Here is a 15500-nt window from a genome sequence, read left to right on the forward strand (position 1 = left end):
ATCAAAATCATAACTTCAGCACCATTCCCTCACATTGCCCTTATGTATACATGTTTTCCACACTTGGGATTGGGATTAAGCCCCCACGTGATGGTGTGGGTGATGCTATTTATTAATGACGCAAACTTTGGGCTCATCACACTCATTCCCATCCAACACATGACAATGGACTCAACCACCCAGTGTGTTAATGAGGATCACATTTGCTTTCCTTTCTTCCCAGTCTTGGAGTTAAGCCACTGTCTCCAACTAATACCCTCACTCGGTCCAAACAATAGGTAGGTTCATTACATCCATGCCTTCCCAGTCTTGGCAGTGGAGGGTCTTGGTGCCCAGTAACTGCGCTCCTTCTACTATTGACTTCTTCGGAATGGACCCATCGGTACCAACCTAACAGGCGCAAAATCCATAAAATAAAATCACTTGGGATGGGGCACGCCACTCGCGGTCTCAAAACCCAGGGCCTGCCACACCTGGTCTAATATTTCGTGAACAATATCCGTAGCAATACTCCAACTTCTCTGGAAACTTGTTCAGGTATACGGGCCAGCACCAGGTCTATATAAGCATCATGAGATGCTCATGTACACGTACCATGAATGCTCATGAAATGAACTATTAAGTAAGTTATCATGTAAACCATGTATGCTTTTGCTACTATGCAACTTACACCAAGTGGGCCATATAGGCTCCAAATCTAAGGGATAATCTGATTATAAGACACACATATACCCTAACCGGCCTAAAATGGATCAGCGGTGTGTATGCGCAACAAATGTAAGTAAGCAGTCCATTTAGGCTGCCAAAAATGAATGGACAGCGTGTAGAAAACATAAACACCATAGTGGTCCAATGGAAAGTGGGCCCACACGCTGAAAACGACGAACTGATATTTGTGCATTACCTTCATCTAGGTCTACGTCACTTTATCAACAGGTAAGATGGCATATTAATATCACGTGGGTCCCAGAGTATTTTTAACGATAGATGTCAATTTCCACGGTATCAGACGGTGGCCCAACTAAGATTTGGATCTATTTTATTTTTGGGCCCAACCCAAAAATATAATCTAGACTACCAGATGGACGACGTTGATATGGAATACATGCATCAAGGTGGGGTCCACAGGTTGGCCCACACACTGCTGCCTTGTAGTGTGCGAGGCAGCACACTGTAAGGTGCAGCGTGTATTGCTGCCCATTGCTCCTCTCTCTCTCTCTCTCTCTGGTTTATTTATTTATTTATTTAAATCCTCTGTGTAATCATTACTTTTTATCTTTAGTGGAGAGTTTTCAACAGCAGGTGCTTAATCACCATTATTTTCAATGGTGTGGCCCACCTGGTTTTTGGATCTTTCTGATTTTTGGGCTATTAGCCTAAAGTGTTGTAACCCATCAGATGGACGGCTTGGATATAGAATACACACCTCAGGATGGGGTCATAAAATGAGCCCAACCAGATACAAATTTAAATGTGCTGCATGGCTGTACGGTGCTTGCTGCACGTGTGGCTGCACCTATTTATATAATAATGCATATATATTTTTATATTTACAAATTGAGAATATTAGGGACTTTATTAGCCCTTGGATAAAAAATAATCATCACGGATGGCCTAAGATGGTTTCAATGTTACGGTGGCTCACTTAGTTTTCGGGTCCACTGCGATTAGTGGATCATGTCCAGGTCTAGATGTGCCAATGGAAGTCTCACACAGGCAGTGGGTCACACAGATATGGGCCCACACAAGCTCTAATTCAAATAGATTGTGCTTTCAGTTAGTTGCAGAAATGAGTCGGGCCCATTTTTGGATCTGATTCGTGATCACGTGAGGCCGGCATTTAGAGAGGGGATACCATTTTCTGATATTATTATATATGGACTTTAAAACTCCTGAGGTGGGACCCACTTAATGTGTATACACGAATTACAGTACAACGGCCAATATGGGTAACTGAAATTTCTGCACATCTGGTTTTGCACAACTTGAGCTGGACCCATTTTAGGGGATGATTCCTGGTTACATGGGGCCTATTTTGTCTGATTTAAAAGGCCATTTATCTAGTCATACATATAGGTTAAAAATTCCAAGTGGTGGCCCCCACATATCTCATACATGGGGCCCACCACGGATGCCCTAACTTGGCCCAAAAAAATCAGACGTGTGTTTCAAAATTAGGGTTTGTCCCAACTTGGAGCCCATTTTCCAAGCAATTGGAGGCCATTTCTAATGAATTGGTGGGACATCCCAGCCCTCAAATATGTGGACTAAGTATTCCCCATCGTGAGACCCTAAGATATTAAGCATGAGGCCCACCATAACGTGTCAAAAGGGCTACTTGCAACAGAAAATTTTCAGAAAAAGGTGAAAACACAGGAAGGGAGAAATATAACGCACCTCTTAGAATTCCGGATTGGTGGTTGAGCTTGGAGGGCTTTGGATAATCCTGGGTTGATGATGGAGTGATCTACTTTCTCTAAGCTTGATGGTGAGCCACAGCTTTGCCCTACTCTCTCTCTTTAAAAATTTTCTGGAATGTGATAATTGTTGCAAGGGGAGAGATGCTAGAGAGACTCCTCTCTTACATAGAGGAAAAAAGGAATGATGTGTCATATGATATGGCATTTTGCGCAAATGCCATTGGTGCAAAGTGAGGAGAATTGATGAGGTGACTTGGATAGTTGAAAGTCTAAGTGGTACTTTGGGGTGTTGAGTTGGATTGATGATGTCGAATGGCCTAGCGCATGCATCGGCTAAGTGGGATAATGCCATGACATGCATTGGCCATTAAAGAGATTAATGGTGAGATGGCATGTGATGTGGATACAAGTGGGTTATGAACGGTATAAAATGGTGACATGACCATTCCAAGGCCCTAGGCCCGGTAGGGGGTTGGTTATTTGCTGCTAGTACGGGTTTAGCCTAGGATGGGTTTGGAAGACGGAGATTCTATTAATAACTGCTTGTTCTACAAGATATGTGAGATTCTATTAATAACTGCTTGTTTAACAAGCTATGTAATTTGGGTTGTGAATTCAATGGGCCGTATCTCATCTCACTAATAGAGAGTTAAATTGACGTATAGGAGAGCAGTGCGGTGGATCGACATGGTAAAGACTTCGGGTGCAACATGCCTTGACCATCTGGACCCTGTATATACGCTCGCGTTCTATTGTCTACGGGTCAGGCCAGACAGCACACGTGTGTGACTTTAAGGTGATACGAAGGACAAGGGTCCTAAAACGCACCCCCGCAAGCAGGAACCCATCAAATACAGGGGGAAAGTACGCCATCTATCCAATGTGAGCGTCAATACCCTCGAGATCAATTTCAACAAACAAGTCTCTGAGAATCCGTAGTTAGGATTGTGAATCAAATTTTATTTTTGAACTTTAGTGAGAAAATGTTTTTCCCACCGTTTAGTTTATTTAATTTAAGTTAACATGTACCACACAAAGTAGTTCTAAGTTCTTTCTATCAAGCATCAATGACAGCTAGATTGTAGATAATTTCCTGTAATTTACTTAGGTATGTGATGCTAGACCCTAAAGAGTTTGGAATGTGGAGCGCCTCAAGTGGTGCATGTGTCATGTTTGTTTTTATCAATTGAGTCCATCCTTATATTGGGTCATAACGTGGATAGCAAATGTATGAAAAACTACACCAACCAGGCATTCCCATTTGCTTGATTAGTAGCCCATAAATTAATGGTGGAAAATTAATATTTACTGGTGAGAAAAAATAAGGGATAGGATTGTAAAACATTTAGGGGCAGCTTGTCATCTCTACTAATAAGAGCTTATTTGCTTATTCTAAGAAAATTAAGTTCTTATTTTGAAAATTGACTATTTTATATAGGTCTAATTTTACCACTTAATTTATTGGAAACTAGCAAATAAGCTCTTAAAAAATGTCATTTTTTAAGAGCTTATTTGGCTTAAGTGAGTAAACATTTTTGGATGATTTTTTATAAGTTTCTCCTTAAACATTTTAAGTAATTCCCATCTTGCCCCTCTCGTCTTCTTTTCACCGGCTTTCTAAGGTCTGCCCACATGATGGATGGCCCACACCATAGTGTGGCCCCACATGATGGATGATCCACGTCAAGTGGGGCCCACCTAATGGTCAGTCCATACCAAAGGTGGTACCCACATAGTGAATGGTGGACATTAAAGGTGAGACCACATGATGGAATGTTAACATCAAAGGTGGACCCACATAATGAATGACCCATATTAAAGTTTGGGCCCACATGATGAATGGTCCATACACATAATGCAGAGTTCATATCAAATGTGGGTCCCAAAAGATGAATGACCCACATAAAAAACATCAAGTGGAACCCACATAATGGATGGTCCATAACAAAGGTGGGACCTGAATGATTTATGGACAGCAGTGGTGGGCCCGCATGATGAATGACTTATATTCAACATGGGACCCCATATGATGAATTGTCCACATCAATGCCAGCCCACATAATGCACAATTCACATCAAAGGTGCACCCCATATGATGGATGGCCCATACCAATGTGTGGCCCAACATGATGGACCATCCACATCAAGTGGGCCCGACCTGATGAATGGTCCACATTAAAGGTGTGGCCCACATGATGGATGGTCGACATTAAAGGTGGGCCCACATGTTGAACAACCCATATTGAAGGTAGGGCACCGCTTAATGAGTGGTCCACATCAAGGTGGGCCCACATAATGGACTGAGTGTGATGGATACCCACATCAAACTATGGCCACTCTTAATAGACAGTCCACATCAAATGGGCCTCACTAATGGATGGTCCACATCCAAAGTCTTGCATGATCGACTACCCATATCCAAAGTGGCCCTACACGATGGATGATTTACATAGAAGGTGTGCCCCACACGATGGCTGGTGGACATCAAAAGTGGGCCCTACATGATGGACAACCCACTTCGAAGGTGGGGCCCACATGATTGACACATCAAATGTGGACTCCACATGATCGGTAGTGGACATTAAAGGGCCCCACATAATGGAAAATTTACATTAAAGGTCAACCCTCAATAATTAATGATCCACATTCAAGATCGGCCTTGCATGATGGATGACCCACTTTGAAGGTTTGGGCCACATGATGGACGGTCCACATCAAAGGTGGGCTCCATATGATGGACAATCCACATCTAATGTTTGGCATGAAGGACAACCCAAATATCTTAAAACATGAAGATTGTAGCCATCCATTCTTTGCCATTTGGGTCACGGTCCATCATGGTGAGATCCACCAAAACAACCGTCTGCATTGATCGTATAATAGCTACTCCTAAAAAAAAAAAAAAAAACTCTTATTTGAACATTTCACCAAATATGCTTATTTCAAATAAGAGCTTTTTACGGTTTTGAAAATTGATTTTACTAAATGAGCTTATTGTAAAACAAAAGTCAAGAGGAAAAAAAAGCTTATTAGAGTAGTTATTTTTATAAGCTTATATTAGATTAGAGTAGAGATGCCAAAGGAACCCTTAATTTTGATTTCCAAAACACAAATAATCCGCATTCAGCCTCAATAATAAATGAATGGATTCTATGTGCACATACATCGCAAGTCTTTACTTCTAAAAAAGACTAGCCCATTTAGGGGCATTTGAATGTAGATTATTTTACACAAGCTACTTATGCCTCAAGAAGCCTATGTTGGTTTCTACTTATTCAACAAATATATATGTTTGGTAAACAACATACTTAACAAAAAAATAATAATAATAAAATATGAAAGTATGTTTGACATAAGTACTTATCCCTCAAGTTTGTTTAGTCTACCATTAATATCCATCGTCCATCATGTAAGCCTAGCTTTTGATATGAACCGTTTATTATGTTGGATCCACCTTAGCTCTATCTTCAGTTTAAATTATCCATCGTGTGGGGCCTACCTTCAATGTGAACCATCCACTTTATAAGGCCCATCTTCAATAAATCCATCATGTAGGGTACACCTTAGATGTGGGTCATCCATCATGTGGGTTCACCTTTAATGTGGATTGTCTATAATGCATGGCCCAACTTCGAAGTGGGCCATCCATCAAGTGGGGCCTCCTTAGTTGTGGGTCATTCATCATTATGTGCTGACCTTTGATATGAATCGCCCTCATGTGGGGCCCACCTTAATATGGGCCATATATCATGTAGGTTCCACCATCAATATTATCATCCATCATGTGGGGCTCACCTTTATTATCCACCACCCATCATGTGGACCCCACCTTTGATGTGGATCGTCCATCATGCGGGGCCCACCTTGGTTGTGGGCCAATCATCGGTGGCACCTTTGATGTGGACTGTCCATTATGTGGGGCTCACCTTGATGTGGGTCATCCATCATGTGGAACCCACCATCAAAATAAAATGTCCATCATGTGGGGCCAACCTTCAATGTCCACTGCCCATCATGTGGATCCCACCTTTAATGTGGATCATCTATTGTGTGGACCCCACCTTCAATGGGTCATCCATCATGTGGAGCCTACCTTGGATGTGGGCCATTCATATTAGGGGCTAACCTTTGATGTAAACCATCCATTATGTGGAGCCCACCTTACTTGAGTTAACCATCATGTGGGCCAACTTCAATATCCACCACCTGTTAGGCCTGTGTCCTAACATCTCGCCGTTTTGTAGGATCCCGCGGTCCTCCCGGTCGAATTCCAGCGACCTGCGACTTGTAAGTATCGTTTGCGTGCGACTTTAAGTCGCAGCTTATAAACCCAAACCGACTCAACCCAAGACCCATGCCATTGCGACCCCATTGTCGCTGTGGTTTCGATGTCACGTCTTGTGTGCCAATTTGACGCTTAGATTGTGAGATCCGGCCCACACATTATCCTAGCCGTTGATCACTTGATTGCAGGACCCATCTATCCCAGTTGTTGCATTTTCCTATAAAAACATCATTAGGATGATGTCACCCTAGGGGTGACATCACCCTACCCTAGCCTGTAGCCCCATGTCTCTTACAAGCACTCATTGCTACCACCCCATGCCTCTTACAAAACAATAATTGCCTAGGGAACTACCACAACTCTCTCTCGTCTCTCCCTCTCTCTTTCATTTTCATTTCTCCCTAGCAAGAGAAGCCATGGACGTCTCAATGTATCCCCATTTTCCAACCCTTTGCTAGCTCCTTTCCTCCCAATCCAACCATCCTAAAGCCATCTCAACCATAGAATCTCTTCCCTTGGAGCATTGGAACCTAGTTGTGTAAGAAGAAGTTCAAGATCCTAAGTGGGTGCTTGTTTAAGACTAGATCTTTATTTTCTTTCTTAGATCTTTTTCTTTTATTGCATAGGATCATGTAGGATCCACCAATCAATGGTGGAGTTCCTACTTAACCCTTTGGACTCATCCTTGTTGCATGCATGATCCATGATGAGGCCATTCTCCATGGACCCCATCATGATGTTTTTATTGAATCCATGCTATTGATGGGTCATCTAGACCCTTGATTCATGGTGGGGATGGCATCCCCACCTCAGATTATTTTATTTTATTTATTTATTTATTATTATTTTTATGTAGGGCTATGTAATGCATGGGACCTATCTTGATGAATGTATGATGTATGATGCATGTATTGAGGGACCCATAGTGGCGAGGCCCCTCCATCACTCGTTTCTCTCTCTCTCTCTCTCTCTCTCTCTCTCTCTCTCTCTCTCTCTTTCCTTGTATGATGGCCCACTTGATGATGCATGTTGTTATCCAAACATGGGATGATCACACATCTAGATTTTTAGGACACCTTACTACCCATTTTCGGACCAATCTGGATGAGGTAAAACACATAGAACAACCTGATTTTCTGGATGAGTGACCCACCCACAAGGACACCCATTATGAAGTATGTATTTTATCCAACCCGACCATTTATGGGGCCCACCTTATTGACATCCAGCAGCTGGCTGGATGGTCTAGTACTGCTGGTACCGTCCACCAAGTTGGATGAAGGGAAAACATAAATATCAGCTTTATTTCAAAGCTGGTGGGCCACATGTGTGGACCTACCAGATGTATGTATTTTACATCCACACCATCCATCTGTAGGGCCCACCCTACACGTGTGAACCTAGCACCGTCCAGCCTACTAGACGGTGGGACACTACCTTAATGTATGTGTTTTAGCCACGTTGTCCATCCATTTGCTGGATGTGGGACCCACCCCACATGTGCTGCATGTGTGGAGGTGGGGCCCACCTTGAGGTACGTGTTATATTCACACCGTCTAGCCTGCTGGACAGTGGGACTCCATCGTGATGCATGTGTTGTATTCACACCATCCACATGGGATGTGGGCCCCACGTGATATAAGTGTTTGATCCAAGCCGTCCACGTGGGACGTGGACCCCACCATGATTTATGTATTTAACTTTACACCGTCCAACCTACTGGGTGGTGGGGTCCACCATGATGTATGCGTTGTATATCCAGCTTGTGGGGCCCATTATTGTGATGCATAAGGCCGACCTTGATGTGTGTAATGTAAGCACACTGTCCATCTATTTGTTTGGACCATAAGGGTTGACCTATGAGGCCCACCTTGATGTATTTCCTACACATGTTGATCATCCATTTTTACCAAATCATGGGCTACCCCTTCAGGCCCAATGTGATGCATATAAGGCCCATATGATGAGGCCTAATGTGATGTATATGAGGCCCTTATGTTAAGGCCCAATATGATGTATGTGGGGCCTTTGTATGAGGCCAAATATGATGTATATAAGGCCCATAAGATGAGGCCCAATGTGATATATATGAGGCCCAATGTGATATATATGAGGCCCAATATGATGTATGTGAGGCCAACGTATATAAGGCTCATATATGAGGCCCAATGTGATGTATATGAGGCCCTTATGATGAGGCCTAATGTGATGTATATAAGGCTCATATGATGAGGCCTAATATGGTGTATGTAAGGCCTTTGTATGAGGCCCAATGTGATGTATGTGAGGCCCATGAGTGAGGCCCTTGTGTGAGGCCCAATGTGATGCATGTAAGGCTTAATTGAGTTATGTGAGTCCACCATGATGTATGTGATAATGTTTATGATGTCCCACCATCTCCTAGCTAGAATAAAGACCTTGGACCCCCATTATAGGATAGATTCTAAATGGGCCATGCCTTGGGAGTAATGATGGTTAAATATCCACATTATAAGGGCAATGGTGGTTAAATGTCTACATTATAATCTCCCTAAGGCCCATTCTCATCTCCCCTTAGTGGGCTAACCCAAATTGATAGGCCCCCACTATTATTAGTACGATCCATCTCACCTTATTGGGCTATCGCTGTTGAGGGTCAAATATTGCATATCAGACCCATTTATTGCATGGATTTACAAGCATGACACCGTTTAATAGCCTAATTTAATTGAATTTGTGATGCAGGGCGTCTTCATGAGCTCGGACTGGGAAAGGACACTAAAAAGCATGGATTTACCGATCTGATGACACTAAAGCATGGGACGGACTCCAGAAGACCAAGAGCGACGAAATTATACACCAGGGGTCCGTAGAAATCGAGGAATCGAAGCTCAAGTGGCCTGAAAAGTGTCCAAAATGCAAGATCATAGGGTTTCCACCATCTGATCAGTTCGAAACTTCACACGTGGCTTGAGGACCATAAATAAACCGTACACGTAAAATTTCAGCCCCTGGATCACTGTGGAAGTGGCCCAACGGACAGATCAGCCCCTTTAAGCATTATGTGGGCCCCGCCTGATATCTGGATACACTCCAATTTTGGTCTCAACGCCTTAAACTACGTGTCAAAACAGATGGATGGAGCAGATTTCTTACAAACATCATCATGGGACCCACACTTGCAGTGCACGTGCAAGGTGCACAAGTGCACCGGATGAACAAAAGAAATACGGAAGTCGGTCAGCAGGCGCTGACCGACTCAAAATCGAACTCGTCCCTTACGCAAACAGCGTAACGCTGCCCGGCTTGCGGTTGGGTGCAGTGGGCCACCATCTCGATTCGGTGGTCCAATCGGGACCGTCCATTGTGTACGTAGGTGGGGTATTTACCTCATCAAGGCGGCTTTTTTGAGACCATGTAAAATGTTACAGAATCCTGACCGTTAAAGGCATGATGAACGGCGGAGTAAAAGGTATTGTGGGCCGCATAGAATTCGGTCCAAAAGTAGTGCTTCCCACCTGTTTTTTCGTGTAGAACGCAGTGGACGGACTGGATTTTCCAAAAAGATAGTGAAGTGGGGCCCACCATCGTCACAGCGTCGATGACGTTACCCTGTTTTCAACCGGAAACCGTCCGGTTTTTGCGGCGGATCCTGCTCTCGTGGGAGTGGTCGGACGGCTGCTGCACGGGCTTTACTGCTGAGGTGGCGGTTGCTGCTGCACGAGGTCAGTTGCTGCTGCTGAGGAAGCTTTTGGGTTTTGTTTTCGGGAGGTAAGGCTGGCGTGGTTTGAAGGCTTGGATGATTGAAGAAAAGAAACAGGGAATTCCTTTTGTTTCCTTTTTCTTTTCCTTTTATTGATGTCTTTCCTTTGATTTTTTTTTGGTTCTAGCATGATCACGCTAGGCTAAACCTCTTAGCTAGAGCTAAGAGGTGAAGCTTGTAGCCTGATGGGAGAGATGTTGCTGGTGCCCTTTGATTAGATTGAAGAGATTTTTTTTCTGATTTAATTTTATGGGAATATTCTTTAGTTTTTAATGGCATGTTGTGACTGAAATTACAATGGGCTTGCAATGGCTTTGAGTATTCCTCTTCTCTTATTTTGATTATAATGTCAGGAAGCCCTGATGTTCACCATCGTCTCCTGGGCATGGTTGGATGTCGTACCCTTCCTGATTTTCATACATTGTTGATTGGTTGGTAATTAGTTTAATCCTGTTGTTTACTTTGTCTCCTGGGCATGGTTAGATGATGGAATCCATTCTAATTCATACACCTTTCATCTCTTGAAACCTATATCAATGGCAGTTCAGTAAATTTCCATAATTTGTGATCCTGGCATACAATCTCCCTGATCTCTACAAGTGGATCCTCTGAATCCCTAGTTCCCGTCCTCTGAATTCCTTAAAGTCTTAGATAATTCTTCCACAATTATTCCTTAATTTCTATTTGGTTTAGATCACATCTTAGTCTAGTTCTAGTTCTTCTTGGTTTCGGATAACGTACAGGTATCAGTCCCTGTGGATTCGACCTCGGTCTTACTGACTTTATTACTACATCACAACCCTGCACTTGGGGAGTGAACAAGTTTTTGGCGCCGTTGCCGGGGACTGACGGTTACGATTTCCTGAAATTAATTGGTTTTAGGATTAGTTTAAGATTAGGATTTTACTAACCTTAGTTTTTATTTATTTATTTATTTTTATTTGAGTTCAAAACTAACTTGTTTCCTGTTTTATAGGATCTGGACATAAGCTCTTAAATTGGTAATCCCTTCCTAAATCCTCTACTTTTTCTGTTTTTAGAATTAGGGTGTAAATTTTAGAAATTTTCTAATTCTAGTATCCTCCCTTCTGTAGGAAATAGTTTGTTTTTAGAATTTAGGTTATTTCTTTCCCTTCTTAGAAATTAACTTTCTATTTTTGTTTTATTTTAGTAACTTTCTAATTCTAACACTTTTAAAAACTAATTTTGTTTCCTAATTTATTTTTAGAATATCTGTTTAGGAACTAACCTTCTTATTTTATAGGCCTTTAAGATAGAAATCTCTAATTCGGTACACTCCTTCTCCACTTTCTATTTTTCAACTCTCTTTTAGTAATTTACTTTCTAGTATAAGACTTTCCTAGTTTATTTTAGAAGTTTCCACTTTCTTTTAGAATCTAACTTATTTTATTTTTATTTTGCAGGTCCTTAACTTAGGACTCCAATTTGGTAATTTCTTTCCAACTCTCTCTTTCTTTCTAGATTTTCTTTTCCTTTCCTAGGGTTAAGTTTTTAACTGAGGGCTGCGAGTGTTTTCATGCCCAAGTGGGCCCGTGACGACACTCGACGTCTCTTGACTGAAGGAGGATTGGTTGAGGGGTTGACTATCCATCGCAGGACTAGACACCGCTCGAAATCCCCTGAGTTAACTGAAGTTATGGCTGAACACCAACCTCCTCTACTTCCACCCAGGGTGGAGGATACCTAAGATGAGAATGAGGTGCAACAGGCACCCCCGCCTCGTACTTTACGAGATTTTCTATAACCTGCGGGAGTGAGTACGCCCTCATGCATGATTTTTCCTGAAAACACAGGACAAATGGACATCAAGCCAGGAGTTATCCAACTCCTTCCCAAATTCCATGGACTTGAATCTAAAAGTCCATATTTACATTTGAAAGAGTTCGATGAAATAATAGCTACATTATGTTTTCCTAATGTATCTGAAGATACAATTAGGCTGAAACTCTTTCCTTTTTCCTTAAAAGAGAAAGCTAAGACGTGGTTACATTCACTACGTCCTAGATCCATTGGCACATGGAACGACATGCAGAGGGAATTCATAAAAAAATTCTTCCCACATCATAAAACGATTACCCTCAGAAAAGCAATCATGAACTTTGCCCAAAAGGAAGATGAAACATTCTTCCAATGTTGGGAAAGGTTCAAAGATTTGGTCAGTTCATGCCCACAACACGGATTTGAAACGTGGCGCATTACAAATTTTTTCTACGATGGACTGACATCTTCCATGCGCCAAATGGTCGAGACAATGTGTAATGGAGAATTCATTAATAAAGATGTCAACGAGGTATGGGACTACCTCGACAGTTTGGCTGAAAAAACACAATCTTGGGACTATTACCCAAAGTCGAACACCATGACTAGGCCAACTCAATCAAAGGAGAAAGGTGGATTATATCTCTTGAAAGAAGAGGATGATCTCAAGTGTAAAGTGACTACGCTCATAAGGAAAGTTGAGGCCATGGAAGGAAAGAAGGATAAGGTCAATGAAATTGTTTGCGGCATCTGTGATTGCAACATTCACACAACTGAAAACTGTCCTACAATACCTGCCTTTCGAGGAGTGTTGAATGAACAAGCCAATGCCGTAAATAACTATCAAAGACCTTTTCCTGGACCCAACTCCAACACATACAATCCTGGCTGGAAAAATCATCCAAACTTTAGTTGGAGGAATGGACAAACGGCGACTCCTCCATGTTTCTTCAATCAAAATCCAAATCAAGTGAAACCTCAAGAGGAACCGGTTCAAAATCCCATACAAGAGCTGGCTCAGGCAATGCGGGGAATTACAGATTTTATGCAAAAGATAGATTCTCGTATGACGGTTATAGAAAAGGGGATGCTTCCTGCACAACCTCTCCCCAATCCTAAACCGCAATACGAGAATAATGATCCCAGCTCTTCAAATCAGATGGGACATGCTAAATCCATCACCACTCTTAGGAGTGGGAAGATCATTGATAAAACTCTTCCGGTTAGGCCCGAAAAGCCTCAAGAACCAAAAGAGGACAACAATGATGGATCCAGTGATGCCCCACAAAAAGTAGAACCGGAACTTCTAGAGAAGCCAGTTGCTCCATTCCCCCAACGGTTGGTTTCACCAAAACCTCTCTCTAACTCTCAGGATATCTTAGAGGTGTTGAAACAGGTGAAAGTCAACATTCCTCTGCTTGATGTCGTTAAACAGATACCTTCATATGCCAAATTCCTAAAAGACTTATGCACGACCAAGCGATGAAAAATTATTCAAAAGAAAATCTTCTTGACTGAGAAAGTGAGTGCCATCCTGAAGCAAGACGTGCCGCAGAAATTCAAGGATCCCGGTAGCCCAACCATATCATGTGTAATCGGGGACCATCGAATTGATCACGCACTTCTTGACTTAGGAGCGAGCGTCAATCTGATTCCCTACTCGGTATACAAACAGTTAGGTTTGGGTGAATTAAAACCCACCCTAACCACACTACAACTTGCTGATCGCTCTGTTCGTGTACCAAGAGGGATAATTGAGGATGTGTTGGTCCAAGTTGATAGATTTTACTACCCTGTAGACTTTATCATCCTGGACACCGAACCCATCAATAACATGAGCACTCAGATTCCCGTCATTCTTGGTCGCCCATTCCTTGCCACGTCAAATGCAATTATCAATTGCAGGAATGGTATCATGACTATGTCTTTTGGAAATTTGACATTGGAGTCAAACATTTTTTCAATAACGGCGGCAACTCATCGGAGGATGATGACGATTTCCACGATATTAACATGATTGACTCTTTCGTGGAAGATACGACACCTCTGACCTTATCCTCTTATCCTCTAGAGACGTGCTGGCCCACTCCCATGATTTTGATGATGACATGATTAGGGAGACGTGCGCCTTGCTTGATCCTCACCGGTACTTGAAGTTAACCGATGGAGGCCACAATTTGAAGAATTACCACAAACTGATGTAGTGCCTCTACCGTCTAACCTCAAGCCGCCAAAGCTTGACCTAAAACCTTTGCCCGCTGATTTGAAATATGCATATTTGGGTCAAGATGAGACATACCCGGTGGTGATCTCTGCCCACCTGGAGAAAGAACAGGAGAGTATGCTTATATCTACTCTCATTGAGCATAAAGGAGCCCTGGGATGGACGATAGCGGACCTCAAGGGAATCGATCCCTCGATTTGTACTCACCGCATATATCTTGAGGATAATGCAAAAACCGCTCGGCAACCACAACGTAGACTAAATCCAAACATGAAGGAAGTGGTTAAAGCCGAGGTTCTTAAACTATTGGATGTGGGTATTATATACCCTATATCTGATAGTCAATGGGTGAGTCCAACTCAAGTGGTCCCTAAGAAGTCCGGAATCACCATCGTAGCCAATGCTAATAATGAACTCGTGTTAACTAGAGTTACTACTGGTTGGAGAATATGTATTGACTACAGGAAGTTGAATACTGTCATGAGGAAGAACCACTTTCCTCTACCCTTCATTGCTCAGATCTTGGAAAGGTTAGCTGGTCATTCCTATTACTGTTTTCTTGACGGGTATTCGGGCTACAATTAGATAAAGATAGCCCCTGAAGATCAGAAAAAGACCACATTTATATGTTCCTACGGCACCTTTACTTATCGAAGAATGCCATTTGAACTATGTAATGCCCTTGCCACCTTTCAGCGATGTATGATGAGTATCTTTTCTGACATTATGGGACAATATCTAGAGGTCTTCATGGACTATTTCTCTGTCTTCGGTCCATCCTTCGGCAAGTGCTTAGAAAGTCTTAAATGTGTGCTGGAAAGATGTGAAGAAAAGAACCTGGTACTTAATTGGGAGAAGTGCCATTTCATGGTTCAGAAGGGAATTGTCCTTGGGCATATCATCTCGTCCAAAGGAATCGAGGTAGATAAGGCAAAAATCGATCTTATCTCTAACCTACCTCCACCCAAGAACATCAGAGACGTGCGATCCTTCTTAGGACACGCAGGATTTTACAGGAGATTCATAAAGGACTTTAGTCTTCTCTCTCGT

General features: G+C 42.5%; 1 non-coding gene across 1 annotated transcript; it reads right to left on the reverse strand.

The window, feature by feature from the left end:
- Positions 1-12542: 12542 nt before the first annotated feature.
- Positions 12543-12649, reverse strand: LOC131238089 (small nucleolar RNA R71). Its single transcript, XR_009167507.1, has one exon. It is a non-coding gene; the product is annotated as a small nucleolar RNA R71 (small nucleolar RNA).
- Between the last annotated feature and the right edge of the window lie 2851 nt (positions 12650-15500).

Source organism: Magnolia sinica, chromosome 2, assembly GCF_029962835.1.
Source record: "Magnolia sinica isolate HGM2019 chromosome 2, MsV1, whole genome shotgun sequence".
Taxonomy (NCBI): Eukaryota; Viridiplantae; Streptophyta; class Magnoliopsida; order Magnoliales; family Magnoliaceae; genus Magnolia; species Magnolia sinica.